The 16818-nt window shown below is 40.8% G+C and overlaps 1 pseudogene; it reads right to left on the minus strand.

Moving 5' to 3' along the window:
- Nucleotides 1–14637: 14637 nt before the first annotated feature.
- On the minus strand, nucleotides 14638–15486 carry LOC114625434 (annotated as a pseudogene).
- Nucleotides 15487–16818: the final 1332 nt, after the last annotated feature.

A 16818-nucleotide genomic window follows, 5' to 3' on the forward strand; every position in this document is an offset into this window, starting at 1 on the left:
TGAGTGATTTGCCTGATTCCAGGATCATTTTCCTTTTGATTACTGCAAAAAGTCAACTGACTGAAGTTAAGTTCTATGGTGTAAAAGCACTTCATCTTTGTTATATTAGAGGAGTGAGAGTCCCCCAAATTAGGAAGTCCTGCCTTCATTTAGGTAGAAGTATTATATAGGACATGTACATTAGGGGGGGCACCTTGGGAGCCATCTTATAATTCTGCTTTCATCAATATTAGAGCACTTCTTTCTGGAACATTTTTTTTAAATCTGATGTTGTTCCTGGATAAATTTTTAAATCTAATTTTATTTTCTATTTTTTTCATGCATTCCTGGGATAGTTTTTTGAAACTAGAGTAAAAAAGAAATGGTTTCTATTAGATGAAATAGAGGTACCAGGATTGCTAACAAAGACTTCAAAAGAAGGGGTTAAGGGATTCCCCAAAAAGGGCATGCTGAAATTACTCTATTAAATATAATAAAGCCCACCAATTGACTATGTTCCTTGGGAAAGATTTATTTTCCAAGATAATAAGAAATGCACCGGGGAAAGGGGGCAACCTCATTGAAAAGTTTAATATTGGATGTTCTCTGTAGGCCAGAGCTGATGGCAGGAAATGTTATTACAGAACTAGATTCTTAGCAGCAATGGGGCTAATGTGATCCCAGAATAGCAGATGGCAGTGCTGGACCATTAGAAGTAAGGTAAGCATAACGATTGCTATGGGCAGCAGGTTCAGAATCTCAGCCAGGGGACCATGGCTTGCTAGGATCTATGGAGACAGTAAACAGGGCATAGTATTTTGGAGGGAATATAGATAGGCCACCTGAATAGTGCTTGCCATATGTAATCAAAAGAAATCAAGAATAGATAATCAGAGGTCTGTGACCTAATGGAAAGTCAAAATCCTGTACCCAGTTATAAGATCCAAGCTCAGGTGGTAGACCATTTGCGAAGCAAGTGCAAGGCCATGGGGTTGAGCACCAGCAGCTCCCCCACAGAGACAGACAGAGACAGAGAAAGACACAGAGAGGCAGACAGAGACAGAGAGACAGAGAGAGAGACACACATAGAGAGATACACAGACAGAGAAACAGAGGCAGACACAGATAGAGAGACAGAGAGACGGAGACAGAGAGAGACACACAGAGAGACAGACAGAGATAGAGAAACAGAGAATGAGAGAGAGAGAGAGAGAGAGAGAGAGAGAGAGAGAGAGAGAGAGAGGAAGAGAGACTTAAGAATGACTAAGATCAAGAGGGACAAAAAGACTGAGACAGAGAGAACCTGAATCTCGTTCTTAGACCCAGAACAAATTGACTGAGACATGGCACCCATGAAGAAGAACCTCATCCTATCATGACAAGTGTCTTCATTAGCAATTTTCTTTTTAGTCACTCTAGGATCTTAGTGATATTTCCTTGAGTAACAATGCATAAAGGAAAGGAGAATACTGGTTGTTCCCCAGTGGTTGGATACAGTGCACTTGTTGGCACAGATATTCTAAAACCTCAAGTACCACCATGGCCTCCTCATATTAGTATAGATCAGGTCAGAAACCAGATGGACTTGGCTTGGGAGTGGCTTATCACTGGTTCACCAATTCACAGAATAACCTCAAAACATAACAATTGCTTATATATCTACTAGTTGTTAATCTTCACATTGGGACCTTGAACTGAAGAGAAGCCCAGAAACTACTCCCAACACTTGTCCCCTGGGGAAGGTTCTCAGTCATAGATATCATCACATACCTGGTAGAGGGAACCAAACTGTGGGGGAAAGGATGCTTCCTTTTCTGGCAGGTAAGACTTTTATTTTACAAAGCACCAATATATGGCTTGATTTCCTTTTCTTTTTAACTCTTCACAATCCATCAGTTTTGTTCTTATAACAGCAGTAAGGTTTCTGCCAACTTTTGTTACCTATAAGGTGTGTGTGTGTGTGTGTGTGTGTGTGTGTGTGTGTGTGTGTGTGTGAACAAAGAGACAAGTTTAGCTAATCTCAGTAAGAGCAGTCTCTGTAGGGGAGAAATCTTCAGATTGTAACCATCCTGGGTTGAGAGAGAAAGCTATGGTGAACATTTTCTGCGCACAATATCACCATCCACATATGGGCCAGAGGAAGAATTTGCTATTCCTCTGAGCATTCACCCTAGAAGGAAGTTTTTAAAATTTCCCCATAAGTCTGAATGCATGTTTTTTTGACATTGTTGGCTCATGTGAAATTACACACCCACCCAGGCCGTCACACTCTCAGGGCTTCCTCCATTCCTCACAATCAATGGATATTATTTTGCTCTGACTTTCTTATATGGCCTTCTAACCTGGCCAGGTGTTTTCAGACTTTTCCATATGGTGAGGGTATGACCATTGCAGGCAGCAGTAAGCAGCTATTGAAAACTAGAATGCAGTCAAGGCTATGCATTAAGTCCAAACCAGGATGCTTAAATAGTCTTGAAGATGATGATTCACCAGGAATAAAACCTAATGATTCCTGGGTGGTCATGTAACAAAATATTTTCACACTGGGTACCTTAAGTGACTCTCTTATTGGCATTTGGTCATAACAAGAAGTGAATGTAACTGTCAATAAGAGTGAGGCAAGCAAAATGATTAGAAATCCATCCTACAGCTGGGCAGTGGTGGCCCACGCCTTTAATCCCAGTACTTGGGAGGCAGAGGCAGGCAGATTTTTGAGTTCGAGGCCAGCCTGATCTACAGTGTGAGTTCCAGGACAGCCAGAACTACACAGAGAAACCCTACTTTTCTAGGGCTGCAATAACCAAGTACCAATATGAACAACTTAAAAGTATCACAGTTCTAGAAGACAGAAACCTGAGGTCAAGGTGTCAGCAGGGCTAAGTACCTTCTGAAGACACTGGAAAAGGTACACTCATTTTAGGCTTTTCTCCTAACTTCTAGTAGTTCTTTGACTTCAGGCAGTGTGATTCCAGGTTTTATATGGGACTCTCACCACTATATGCTTCTCTGTGTCTAAACCTCCATTCCTGTGTTTCAAAGGACTAAATTGACATAGTTGCAAACTGCTTTCTAAATATCTGTACATGAAGTCATAGACAAAAGCAGCTTCTAGCTTTTATCAGAGAAACCTCTCCTTACAATGAACAGTGATGAATATAGAGACTCCTGGCATTCCAAGATGCAGAAATAAGTAGAGTGTGGGTCCAGCCCTAAACGCTTCACTTATACCACATGCTTCAAGGCTGAAGAAACTGTTAAAAGGGAGACAGAAGTATGTAAGAATCAGAAGATAGGGGAAGGGCTGTGAATAGGTTTCCCTTAGGCCCTGTACAACCCTTCTAACCAAGAACTCATATCAACTGTTTTTACCTGCACGTAAGACCAACCCTATCAACAATCAAGCAAGACAGGGAAAGGGGCTCACTGAGTCCTCACTCTTCTCTAAACTCTTGGTTACTGATAGATTCTGAGATAAAGGGAATGACTGTCTTTAGTCATGTATTCTCTGATGAGCCTTCCAGTCTCTACAGTCATACAGATAGCTCCGGTTAATCTTTCTGGGTCACAAAACAGAAGGAACATATGTGACCTCTGAGAGAGATTTGTGAGGAAGGTGGGCATTGGTGGGAGGTGAGAATTTCATATGTGAAATTATAGAACATAAAAATAAAACTTTAAAAAGGACATCATTCCCAGAGCTGAAGAGCTGACTCAGCAGTTAAGGTGAGTTCTTGCTGCCCTTGTGAAAAACCTCTGTTTAGTTTTCAGGACCCACTTGTAGCTCACAAGCATCCACATTCATCTTCATGTGTAGATGATCTGGTACTGTCTTTTGACCTCTATAGGCACTAAACAAGACCATGTTATACATGAGACAAAATACTCATATGCACAAAATAAAATAAATATATACTTATAAATTTAGTAAAAGGACATCACTCATGGAATTAGGGGCCTACCTAATAATTCCAGTATGTCCTTATTCTTATTAATTCTGTCTTCATAATCCTATTTATAAATAAGGTCACCCCGAGTGATACTGGGAGTTAGGGTTTCCAAATAGGAATTATGGGTGGGGAACATAATTTAACATCTAATATTTTCTTTCTTTATATTTGAACAAATTTGCTTAAATCTCAATTATGCATTAGAATCTATTTTGAAGATTTTAAAAAAATCAAGATGACCCAAGCATTTTGATACATACCTTTAATTCTAGCAGTTGGGAGGCAGAGGCCGGCAGATGGAGTTCTGTGATTTCATCATCAAATGTAGTAAGCGAAGGAACTCAATCAAGGTAGGAACCTGAAGTTAGGAGCTGATGCAGAGGCCATGGAGGGGTGCTGCTTACTGGCTTGCTCTTCATTGCTTGCTCAGCCTGCTTTCTTATAGAACCCTAGGGTGGCATGGACACTCCTATCAGTTATTAATTAAGAAAATGTCCTACAGTAGAATCTTATGGAGGCATTTTCTCAATTGAGGCTATTTCCTCTCAGATGACTCTAGCATGTGTCAAGTTGACATAAAACTAGCTAGCACACTGTAAATCAGTTGTGTAGTTGCTAAAAAAACTTTTCCCATTCTGTAGGCTGCGACTTTGTCCTTTGCTATGCAGAAAGTTCATTTTCCTGAGGTGTTGCAGTAATTATTTAAAACGGTGGCATCCAATCTGGCTTTTCTTAATCAACCACCATGTTCCTGACTAGCCTAGGCCTGCCACCACAGGCAGTGAGACACTGCCTCTGCTTAGTTCAAGCCATTCACTCAGGTGACCAGAGACACCGGCCCTGCCACCCACGAGATGCCAGCATGGGAGATGGCTCTGCCAATCTTCCACACTGTCTCCACATAGCTGGGCTGAGCCCAGACCATCTAGCCATACACGTGGTAGCTGGGAGGAATTAGACTCTAATGCTTAATGATTAACCAAAGGCTTTATATGTTTGGCAATGTGCAATTAACAAGATGCTCGCATAATTAGAAGTGTTAACCTACTAACTAACCTAGATATAAATTGTTACCCAGGACTGCTTGCGATCCAAGCATGGTTCTCTGTCCTCCTCCATCTCTGCTCCTCCCTAGATCCAGCTCTTCCTTCTCCTCTTCCTCTCCTTACTCCTCCCACCTTAGCTCCTCCCAACTTGCAGGAATTTCCCACTACAGTGAGGTTTCACTTACTGATTATTGATCTTAGTGCCTGTGTTATTAGTGTTCTGTTTAGAAAGTTTTCTCCTGTGCTAATGAGTTCAAGGCTAGTCTCCACTTTCTCTTTGATCAGATTCAGTATATCTGGTTTTATGTTGAAGTCTTTGATCCCATTGGACTTGAGTTTTATTCAGGGTGATAAATATGGGTCTATTTGCTGTCTTCTACATGAAGACATCCAGTTTGACAAGCACCATTTGGTGAAGATGCTGTCTTTTTCTAGTGTGTATTTATGGCTTCCTTATCAAAAATCAGGTGTTCATAGGTGTGTGGGTTTATGTCTCAGTCTTCAATTCTATCCCATTGATAGTGTCTGTTGTTGTGCCAATACCATGATGTTTTTATTACCATAGCTCTGTAGTATAATTTGAGGTCAAGGATGGTGATATCTTCAGCAGTACTTTTCTCATTCTGGAGGTTTTTGTTTTTAAGCTATCCTAAGTATTTTTGTGTTTCCTTACAAAGTGGAAAGTTACTCTTTCAAGTTTTGTGAAAATGTATTTTGGAATTTTAATGGGGATTGTATTGAATCAGTAGATTGCTTTTGGTAGGATGGCCATTTTTACTATGTTAATCCTACTGATCCATGAGCTTAGGAGATCTTTCCATATTTTTGTATCTTTAATTTCTTTCCTGAGTATCTTAAAATTTTCATTATATGAGTCTTTCGCTTGCTTGGTTGCAATTACTCCAAGGTATATATTTTTTATTTTTGAGACTTTTGTGAAAGATGTTCTTTCCCTGATCTCCTTCTAAGTACATTTGTCTTTTGTTTATAGGAGGGTTATGGATTTTTTTGTGAGTGTATTTTGTACTCAGGTACATCGCTGACAATGTCTAACTGTGGTGGGAGTTTTTTTCTGTGGAATTTTCAGGGTCACTTATGTATAATATCATATCATATGTAGATAATGACGTCTTCCTTTACAATTTGTATCCTCTTGATATCCTTCAGTTGTCTTACTGCTCTAGCTAAGACTTCAAGTACTATATTAATAGGTACGGAGAGAGCAGGTAACCTTATCTTGTTCCCGATTTTAGAAAAATTGCTTTGAGTCTCTCTTCATTTCAAGTTGATGTTGGCTATAAGCTCACTGTAATCTTCCTTTGTTATGTTTAAATGTGTTTCTAGTATCTCTGATCTCTACAGTACTTTTATTTTGAAAGGGTGCCAGATTTTGTCAAAGGCCTTTTCTATATACATTTCTAATGACCCAATGATCGATCGTGTGGTTTTTGTCTCTCAGTTTGTTTATATGATGAATTATATTACATTGATTTACATACGTTAAGCCATCCCTGCCTTTTTGTAATTAAGCGTACTTGATCATGGTAGATGATCTTTTTAATGTGTTCTTGGATTCTATTTGCAAGTATTTTGTTGAGAATTCCTCAGGTTTATAACTGGTTCCAGATTTCTATCATTCATTTAGCTGATTGTTCAGGTACATTGCCTTACACTCAGCTAGCAGCATAGGAGCTCTGCTAACATAGATTCATCTGGAAGAAGTTTTTAGGCTTGCTATCACTGAGTACTTACTTAAGTATTGGTTGCAATTCTGGCAGTTCAGCTTTTACCTATTGTACATGTGCAGAATGACATATGTTTGGGGTCATGCACTGCAGCTTTCTTTTTAAGCATTAAAATTTGGAAAGAATTTTTTTTCTATTCTGGAGCATATGTTTGGTGTTACATCTAAGATATCTGCTTAACTCAAGGTCAGAAAGAATTTCCTGATCTTTTTCTTTTCTTTTTTATTCCAGAGATTTTTTTATTGGATGTTTTATTTACATTTCATATGTTGTCCCCTTACCCCATCCTACATCCACCCAGGAACCCCCTATCCCCTCACCCCTCCTCCTGCTTCTCTGAAGATGTACCCTTACAAACCCCCCCACTCTCACCTCTCCACCCTCCAATTCCCATCCCCTGGGGTTTCCAGCCTTCATGAGGCCAAGGATCTCTTCTCCCACCTATGCCCAGCAGGGCCCTCCACCCTTACATATACAGCTGAAGCCATGGGTCCCTCCCTAAGTGCTCCCAGGCTGGTTGTTTAGACCCTGGGAGCTGTGGTTGGTTGGTATTGTTGCTCTCCTCATGGGGCCACAAACCCTTTCAGCTCCAATGGCCTTCACTCTAACTCCTCCATCGGGAACCCCATGATCAGTTCAATGGCTAGTTGTGAGCATCTGCCTCTGAATATGTCAGACTCTTGAAGACCTCTGAGGAGACATCCATATCAGGCTCTTATCAGCATGCACTTCCTGACTTCCACATCAGCATCTACCTTTGGTGACTGCACATAGGATGGATACTCAGGTGGAATGGTCTACAGACGGCCCCTCCTTCAGTTTCTGTCCCTCATTTTGTCTCCATATTTGCTCCCTTGAGTATTTTGTTGCTCCTTCTAAGAAGGACTGGTAGGATTTGCTGAAGGAGGCAGAGGCAGGAGGATCATGAGTTTGAGGCCAGCCTGATCTTTTTCTTTTAAAAGTTTAAGAATGTTATGTTTTACATTTAGATCTATGCTCTATCTTGAGATAGGTTTTGCATATGGGATATATTATGGATTAAAATTCATTTCTTTTGCCTTTGTATATGTAATCATTCCAGAAAAAGAATAATTTTTGAACATTTGTCAAAATCAGTTGTTCATGTGGTTTATTTCTAGATTCCCTGTTTTGTTCTATTGATCTGTTTGCCTATCTTGAAACCAATTTCATGTTGTCTTGATGACTGTGTGGTAGGAAGTCTTGGATTTCATAAAAATTAAAACTCTTGTTCCTTTGAATGATACTATTAGAGAATGAAAAGATGCAGATGGGAAAATATTTGCATATCTTTTATCTGATAAAGGATTTTGTATCTAGAAGATAGAATAAAGTCAGAAATAAGATAAATCCTGCTGGGCAGTGGTGGTGCACACCTTTAATCCCAGCACTTGGGAGGCAGAGGCAGGTGGATTTCTGAGTTCGAGAGTTCGAGGCCAGCCTGGTCTATAGAGTGAGTTCCAGGACAGCCAGGGCTACACAGAGAAACCCTGTCTCGAAAAACCAAAAAAAAAAAAAAAGATAAATCCACAAAAATGGGTAAATCTTTGAGCAAATACAAAATTTAAGTGAGGGGCTGGAGAAGTGGGATCAGTGGTCAACAACACTTCTGCTTTTTTAGAGGACCCAAGTTCAGTTTCCATCACCTATGTCAGGTGGCTTCTAACAGTGTATAACTCTAGTTCCAGGGGATCTGATGCTCCCTGGTCTTCGTGGGCACTGCACTGACATGTAAATAACTATATGCAGACACAGTCATACCTACATATAATTAAATATAATAAAAATAAATTTTATAAGAAGAACACAAGTGAATATAAAGCAAGAACATGGAAAAGATGCAGGAAAGCTAAATTTAAAAGAAAAGACAATACCACTGCCCAGGTAGGTTGGCTAAGACTAAAGGTACTGAACCATGTTAAGTGTTCACAAGAATATGGAAAGACAGAATACTGCTGATGGGAATGTAATATTGTACAACTACTTTGTTAGTAGTTTGCTACGTAAAGTATTAAATTATATGTGCCATGTAATCCAGTCATTCTATCCTTCAGTATTTATCAAGAAAAATACTTTCTTCATGTAAATATTTTTTGTGTGAATTTTTCAGACATTTTACTTGTAGTACCCAGGGACTGGAGGCAACAAAAGTGTTCAACAACAAGTGAATGGATAAAACAAACTGTGGTATACATGGAATGCTATTCAGCAATAAAAATAAATGCACTTTTGAGAGATTACAATCATATTGGTAAATCTTGGAACTTTTCTCCTCTGAAAGAGGTTATTTGTGAACACACATTGTTGTATATTGTGATAGAGGATTTAGGATCATTTAGGAAACACACTTCTGAGCATGAATGGCAAGGTGTTTCTAGAGAGGTTTAACTGAGACGGCAAGACCCACTCTGGATATCAGCAGCACAATCCTATGACTGAGGTCCTGGATTGAATAAAAGGTGAAAGTATACAATACCATTTATAGCTCTCAGCTTCCTAACTGTGGATACAATGTGCTAGCACTTTCAAATTCCATTCCACGCTTTCCTTGACAGATTGCATCTTCAAACTCTTAATCAAAAATAAGCCTTTCCTTAAGCTTTTTTTTTTTCCAGAAAGCAGATCAGTTGCAACCTAGAGATGGTGAGAAATGAAGAACAAAAAAGAACAGGCAGGAAAGATTACAAATGGGGCTAATGATTTACTTAAAGATATTTTCTCTCCAGTCGAAAGGATCATATCCTTTCTATACAGACACTCCATTCTTCCTTAAGAGTCCCACAAGTAAGCAGTCCCTGTCACATCATAGTTTTCATGCAACTAGGAGACATGCTTTAAAATTGGGGAGCTTACAGCTTTTTCCTATTAAACTGGACATTTTATTTACAGGACTCTGTATGTTCTACAATTTCCTATCTATGGATCACATTAACACATTTGCCTACTCAGAGCATCTATCTTTGAAAACCTGGTATTGCCTTCTAGGTTGTATCTGAATCTATAAAAATCATCAGATTTCTACAAATGTCTTTATTTTTATTTTTTATTTTTGGTTTGGTTTTTCGAGACAGGGTTTCTCTGTGTAGCCCTGGCTGTCCTGGAACTCACTCTGTAGACCAGGCTGGCCTCGAACTCTCGAACTCAGAAATCCGCCTGCCTCTGCCTCCCGAGTGCTGGGATTAAAGGCGTGTGCCACCACCGCCCGGCTACAAATGTCTTTAAACAGTTTATTCTTTTCAGAGGTATCTCCTGCTCCAGGAATAACTGTGAGATTCTCCATTTATATTCTTTGTGTCTCACATTTGCTTGGCCATTTGGAACTTCCCTTAGAAAGGCTGACCTTCAGAGCTACGACCAATAAAACATTAGAAAAGCATTTTTCAGGGCCAGACTAGGTGATTAGAACCTGTGATTGTAGAGCTATGGAGATCAAAGTAGTAGGGCTAGAAGTTTGAGGTCAGCCTGAGCTACACAGTGAGTTCCAGGCCAGCTTGGGCTGCCCAGTAATACTGTATTACCAAAAAAAAAGCCCTTTAGCAATGTCTTAATGATACAGATTCCAAGGGTTATCAACCATAATGTTTTACTTGTGAATGAAATATGTTGTGGGATGTGGCATTTTGAGGGATAAAACCAGAATATTTGGTACCTTATTTCTTTTGTCATACAACCATGTTGAGAGGCACAAAGTGTACATAGGAGTATGTTGGAGAGGAGAGAAAAATCAAAACTCAGTAGGTACCTTATTCAAGATCACACAGACTGTTTTTGGAGGAGCCAGTAGGAGATAATATTTTGACTCTGTTGAGCCTTCAGGGGTAATGGTCCACAGTTCACCCATGTGTCTGTTCACAAATACTATGGTCCCAACCCAAAGACTGGCTTAATTATTGGAGTGGGACGTTGAAATTTTGAAAAACCTCTCTATATAGCTCAAATAAACAAGATTAGCGGTTAATGTTTTAAGTCTTTATTCTTAAACTTCTACTAACATATGGATTATCTGTGTACTTTATTATAATGTAGCCCCTGACTCAGCAAGTCTGGGGGTACATAGAACCTGCAGTACTAATAAACTCATAAAATTTGGACTGTACTGTTCGAATGTACATAGTGTCTAGATTCACAGTAATTGATGACTGCCCAGGTGATCCGTCTATTCAGAAACCTTGCCAAAACACTCCCAGGTTACATTGAGAGCCGTTCCACTTCCTGAGCTCTGCCAGCCATTTCCAGGAAGCACAAACACCAGCAACAGTGTCTGTTTTCTCCTTGGCTGATTCACAGCCAGATGTATATCCGCAGCTGACATTTAATAACACCAGAATGTTCTTAGGAGTAGGAGGAGTAGGTGACTACTTATGGGACATGACTCAGAAGGCTGGGGAAACCCTTCTTTTTCCAAATGCTGTCTGATGCCTAAAACTCTCTGAAAGAACATTCTGCTCTCCTTCAGATTAGATTCTGGTCCTCGATCCTTGCACTAGGAGCAGACATACTATAAAGCAGAGGGCCTTAAAGTTTGATTTTCCTATGTAGCATGGGGCAGAAACATTTTGTTAAAGTACAAATTTTGTGTCATGCAGTCTAGGATATAGACCAAGAGTCTGCACCTTGAACAAGTTTGCAGGTGGGGCTGAAGTAGCTGGTAGGAAAAATATGCATTGAGAGCAAGGCTAGAGCTGACTCCTAAATAAATGCTTATTTTATACCCAACTCTTACCCCTCATCACAGATGCTCCTTTTTAGTGGTTTTAAGAATAGCTACTGATTAACAATTTTATGGGGCGATTTTTGATTGTTTTTTCTACTAATTGAGAGGACAGAGTATGTTCAACATTAATTAATTGTGATTTTCTGAGATAGGACTCACATTTAAGTTCTTTTTAGCTGCTTCTTAGGTGATCCTGGTGTGTGGCAACACTTGAGAACAAGTGCTCCAAAACCATGGCTCCTGTCTATAAACTACTGCTTACAACCACCAAGAGAACTTAAAGAATTTTTAAAATTAATTTTGGTAACTTCATGCATGAATGCAATGTATTTAGGTCAGTTACTCCAAGCTCTCCCTTCCCACTCTTCCTGGACACCCCACCTCTCTCTCTCTCTCTCTCTCTCTCTCTCTCTCTCTCTCTGTCTCTCTCTCTCTGTCTCTCTCTCTCTGTCTCTCTGTCTCTCTGTCTCTCTCTCTCAACTTGATGCTTCATGTCTTCCTATTCCTCCATCTCCCCTCATTGTATAGCCCATGGAATCTAATCAGTGCTGCCAAATGTTCATGGATGTAGGATGCCATCCACTGGAGCATGGGCAACCTACCATGGGCCACACCATTGAAGAAAATTGACTGTCCTTCCTCCAGTGTCCATCAACTGCCAATAGCTCCTCATTTAGATGTCGAATCCTGTGCACTTCTTCTCTGTCCATGATGGAATGTTGAGATCATTCTTTCCTCTTTTCCATAATATTTCTAAGCCCTGACCAGAGTGGTTATGATATACATGTCTCATTTAGGTCTCTGAACTTTATAGTTATTTATTCTCTGCATTTTGGCCTCTTACCATCTTCCCTAAAAAGGAGCATCTGTGGTGAGGGGTAAGAGTTGGGTATAAAATAAGCATTTATTTAGGAGTCAGCTTGATACTGTACCTCTTTAACAAAAAACTCTCCAGCCACCATTTTTTTTGCCATGCTTGTAGTACCAGGTATGAGTTCCTTTCTGTGGACAAACTCAGTCAGAAAACAATTGGTTACTCATTTAATGTTCTTGCTGTGTGACCAGCAGTCTAAAGTAATGTGGACAAAATCACCTATGAGTACCATTTGATGAGAGGATGGAGGAGGTAAAAAATGGATGTCTTTGAACTAAAGGATCATGGGGGAAAGGCAGAGATCAAATGAGAGCTGTAAAATGGCACAAGTGGACAAGCAAAATTTTTTGTATACTGTAAAATCTTGCCTAGGACTGCCATGGACAATAATATCTAGTCAGAAAATTGGGACAATCCACTTACGGTATTATCTCATTGGCTCGGTGGCTGGAGTAATGGGTCAGGTGCATATGAAAGCTGAGTCTGCTCTGTTTCAGTTTTGTCTGAGTAGATACTTCAGTGAAAGTGACCAACAGCTTCAATTTGTCAGACCTTCTCAGTTTTAGCACTGGAAGCCTGGCATTGTGGGGACTCAAGCCTTGTCTCCTCTACCCTACCCCTACCCTACCCTACCCTACCCTACCCTACCCTACCCTACCCTATCCTATTGTATGTAGCATTGACCTGGAGTTTAGTGTATAGCTATCCCAGAGGAGCATTCTTATTTTTCTGGCTGGTTGGGAGGGGTGTCTCATTGATTTCTTATTTAATTTGACGAAGATGAGTGCTAGGTATTGTGAAGATGGTGAATAATTTTGCAAAATCTGGTTCCCCCTCTCAAGATTCATAATGCCAAGGCAACCTTCCTCATTCATGCATGCATTTATATATATGCTATCATTGGTTGATATAGTATTGACCTACATAGGCATAGAAGCCAAGAAGATACAAGGGGAGGACAAAATTATGGTAATGCTGAGCCTCCAGTCTGACAGATGGATGTAACCTACTCAGAGTATTTGCAAAGCATGTGGCTTGAATGCAGATTAATGTCATGCAAAATGAATTTGCAAATGTTAAGACACCAAGTCACAGAGTAAAATGCCACATCAGAGGAAGATAGGGTTAATCAGTAAACCTTTTTGAGGATGTTAATGCCAGTTCAGGAAATGAAGATAATGTCACCTAAGGGGCAAAATAGCCAAGCACGGAAACTACTCAAAGTGGACATTAAAGAAAACAACAACAAAAACTATGATGATGATGATGATGACAACAACAACAATGGGACATTGGTGTGGGGCATGATGATACAATGGTTTGTGTTCTTGCTCACAGATTTTAGGATGAACTCTATGAAGTTATCTGCCACAAGAACAACTGAAACCTGGTTTTGGACCTATTTTAATTTTCACCCAGCTTTCTGGTTGGTAACTGGTTTCTTTGACTTAGAAACCACTAGGAAATTTTTACTTGAATCATGACTTTGAGTTAGATTCTTGAGCAGTGATTCTCATATTTGAGCACATGAAAGACTCACCTTGAAGACTTGTTAAAGAGTGGTGAGGATCCCCACTTTCTGAGTTCCTGATTTAGCAGTTCTAGTTGGACTTGAGAATCCTGACTATAGGTAAGTTCTGAACATAGTGCTACTGCTACTGCTGATACAGAGATCACACATTGAGAATGAATGGTCCAAAAGACCCCAGAATAGTGGTTCTCAACCTTCCTAATGCTGCGACCCTTTAATATAGTTCCTTATGTTGTGGTGACCCACAATCATAAAATTATTTTCTTTGCTACTTCATATCTATAATTTTGCTACTGTTATGAGTTGTAATATAAACAGTTGATATACAGTTTGGTCTTAAGCAACCCTTGTCAAAGGGTCAGTCAACCCTCAAAGTGGTCAAGACCCATCTGTTGAGAACCACTGCTCTAGAGCACCATCCTTGAGCAGTTTTATAAACAGAGTAATGAAACTACTCTCAGAGTATTCTGAGAACACTTGTTATTTAGCATATTAATAGCCAAATTGAAGAGCATTAGGAAAAAGATGATTGTAGGAAGCTGCGAAAAATAGGAGCTACCTGGAAAAAGAAACTTACCTTATTTTTCTTTGTGGCTAGAACTATATAGCTACCCACTAAAAATTATCCTTTTGAAAAGTTTTGTCTACGTGTTATTACAGTGAATCCCCATCATTGTTATTTAGAAACAAATAGCAATCTACGCTTTTTGTTTTGTTTTGCTTTGTTTTCAGCTTTTAGGAACTTTGACCTTGTTCCCTTTGCTCAGGTGTTTGCAGATCAGCTCAGGACCACTCAGTGGTGGTTCCAACCCACTTGGTGGCCTGTGCTGTGGGAGCTGCTGACTTGTCCTCAGTGGCTGGCTGCACACTCCAGTCATCCATGGGGAACTCCTGGATGGGCACAGAGGGTACCTGCACACCCTCAGACCAATCATGCACCTCAGGCTGAGCAGCAGTGAACTCAGGAGCTGATGCGGTCCATTTGCCCTGAAATTCCTCCTTGGTCACAGCCTTTTCAGCAGCAGCCTGCTCCTCCTTCTCAATCTTCTCTGGGTCCCTGTAGAAGTAAAGATCAGACATAACCTCCCATGGGTGCTCATTGGAGCTAGTACCTCCCATGTGGAGTACTCCCTGAACCAGCATCCACCACAACAGACCCACTGAGGGAGCTCCCTAGTTGTTGCATGGGATAGCAATGCCCACATAGCGCAGGGGAGAATCTGTGTTAAACAGAGCAATGGTGGGCAGGTTGACATAAGAGGCCTCTATGAGGGCCTGTTGCCCTGAAGGCTGCTTGAATCTGGTTAGTGAAGGCCCCAGGTGTGAAGCAGCCAGCAATTGGATGCTTCCTGTGGCAGCAGCATACTTCAGCACAGCTCGCTGGCCAGTGTTCCTGAAAGAGAAGACACTGACATCAGCAGAGTTCCCAATGGCAACAATAGCTCAAGCTGCGAGCAACAGCTTCTCCCAGATCCTCTTCAGATTTATGATGTAGATACAGTCACTTTTCCTTTTATAGATGTACTCCTCCATCTGAAAGTCAAGGTTAGTACCACCTAAATGGGTTCCTGCAGCAAGGAATTTGAGGACATTCTCCCTCTTCATCTGCAGGACATCAAGGACTTTGTACATTATCTAAGTTTCCCTTTAAGTTACGATAGGAAACAAGAACATTGCCATATGAACCTGTCCCTGGGTGAGTAATGGAGAAAGCAGCAATCTATTATTTGCAATTAAGAATTCTTGTTCTCTGCTCCATCTTTATCCCTGTGTACCTTTTAGGAAGAGCAAATTTTGGGTTGAAAGTTCTGTGGGTAGGTTGATGTGCCTCTCCTTCCACTGAAAATCCTGCCTGGCTACAGGAGATGGCCACTTCAGTCTCTATACCTCCTATTAGTAGGGATCTCAGCTAGGGTTACCCCCATAGAGCCCCCACATCCTCTCCTATTCCAGGTCTCCAGCTAGTCCCAAAGATGTCCCCCACAGATTCACTGATTCTCACACCCATCCCTCTTCTGTCTCCCCTCCCCCATACCTGATAGCCAACTCCATACCCCTTCTCAGCTCCTCTCCCACCATGTTCCCTCTCTCCATCCACCTCTGATGACTATTTTGTTTCCCATTCTGAGTCAGACTCACACATCTTCACTTGGGCCCTCCTTATTACCCAGGTTTTTTTTTTATTTGTTGATTGTAGCATGGTTATCCTGCAGTTTATGGCTAATATCTAATTATAAGCAAGTACATACCACACATGTCTTCCTGGGTCTGTGGTATGTTACTCAGGATTGTATTTTCTACTTCCATCCATTTACCTGCAATTTTTATGAAGTCTTTGTTTTTAATAGCTGAATAGTATTCCATTGTGTAGATGTGCCAGATAGAGCAGAGACAGAGGGAACTGCTAACCTATGACTAGTCCAACTTGAGACCCATCTCATGGGAGAGAGCCAATTAATGATACTCTACTATTCTTGCAGACAGGAGCCTAGCAGGACTGTCATCAGAGAGGCTTCATCTAGCAGCAGATGGAAACAGATGCAGAAACTAATAACCAAACATCAGGCAGAGATCAAGAAGTCTTGTTGAAGAGTGGGTGATAGAATTGAGCTACTCAGAGGGGTCAAGGACACCTTAAGAAGATCTAGAGAGTCAAATAACCTGGGCCCATGGGGGCTCACAAAGACTGAACCACCAACCAAAGAACATGCATGGGGTTTGATCTATTCCCCTCCATTCATAGCAGATATGTACCTTGGTCTTCATGTGGGTCCCCTAACAATTGGAACAGTGGCTGTCTCTGACTCTGTTGATTGTCATTGGATCTCCTTCCCCTACCTGGACTGCCTGGTTCAGCCTCAGTGGGAGAGAAAGTGCTTAGTCCTGCTGGGACTTGATGTCCCATGGTGAGGTGGTACCCAAGTAGGAACTTCCTCTTCTCTGGGGAGAAGGGGAGGGAGTAAC

The sequence above is a fragment of the Grammomys surdaster genome, unplaced genomic scaffold, assembly GCF_004785775.1.
Source record: "Grammomys surdaster isolate TR1022 unplaced genomic scaffold, NIH_TR_1.0 217, whole genome shotgun sequence".
NCBI classification, from domain to species: Eukaryota; Metazoa; Chordata; class Mammalia; order Rodentia; family Muridae; genus Grammomys; species Grammomys surdaster.